Raw genomic sequence first — 604 nt, 5'->3', positions numbered from 1 at the left:
TTTCCCTTTCTCTCTCCAGTGAGCATACATGCCCTACAACAAATGCACAAATTGTTTTTTGTTTTTTTTGGTTTTTTTTGTTTTTTGAGAGAGAGATTTTTGCTATGCAGTGCATGTGCTTGCCAGAGAGACAGAAAGTGAGCTATCACCCCCCGGGGGGATGGCCATGCCATAACCCCCTCTTCCAGTCTCCTCTCGGGATCTTTGGCACACATGCACCCGGCGTGAATTCTAAGCCACCAGGTCTGGGACTCGAACTACAGTCAACTTCATGGGAGTCCAGAGACGTAACCATTACATGATCTGCTGGTCCCAATAAATACTTTTAAAAAAATGATAAAGTGCAGGACTAGCAGTTGGCGTAATGGCTATGTCTCTGGACTCTCACGTAGTTGACCAAGGTTTGATTCCTGGACTTAGTAGCTTAAACTCACACTGGGCACGTGTACATGCGCACCCAAGATCCTGAGAGGAGAATGGAGGAGAAGGGATTGCAGCATGGCTGTCCCTCCTGGGGGGGGTGATTTCTCCCTTTCTGTCTCTCTGTCTCTCTGGCAAGTCCACGCGCCCTATAGCAAAAACCTCTCAAAAAAAAAAAAAAAAA

The 604-nt window shown here is 46.7% G+C and overlaps 1 protein-coding gene across 1 annotated transcript in view; it reads right to left on the bottom strand.

Moving 5' to 3' along the window:
* Positions 1–604, bottom strand: part of PEX11G (peroxisomal biogenesis factor 11 gamma) — a 7,300-nt gene that overhangs the window by 3,032 nt on the left and 3,664 nt on the right. The gene's annotated exons all lie outside the window — the stretch shown is intronic.

The sequence above is a fragment of the Tupaia chinensis genome, unplaced genomic scaffold, assembly GCF_000334495.1.
Source record: "Tupaia chinensis unplaced genomic scaffold, TupChi_1.0 Scaffold148210_1, whole genome shotgun sequence".
Lineage (NCBI taxonomy): Eukaryota > Metazoa > Chordata > Mammalia > Scandentia > Tupaiidae > Tupaia > Tupaia belangeri.
Note: the sequence above shows the minus strand (reverse complement) of the source record. Positions and strands in the feature narration are given on the sequence as shown.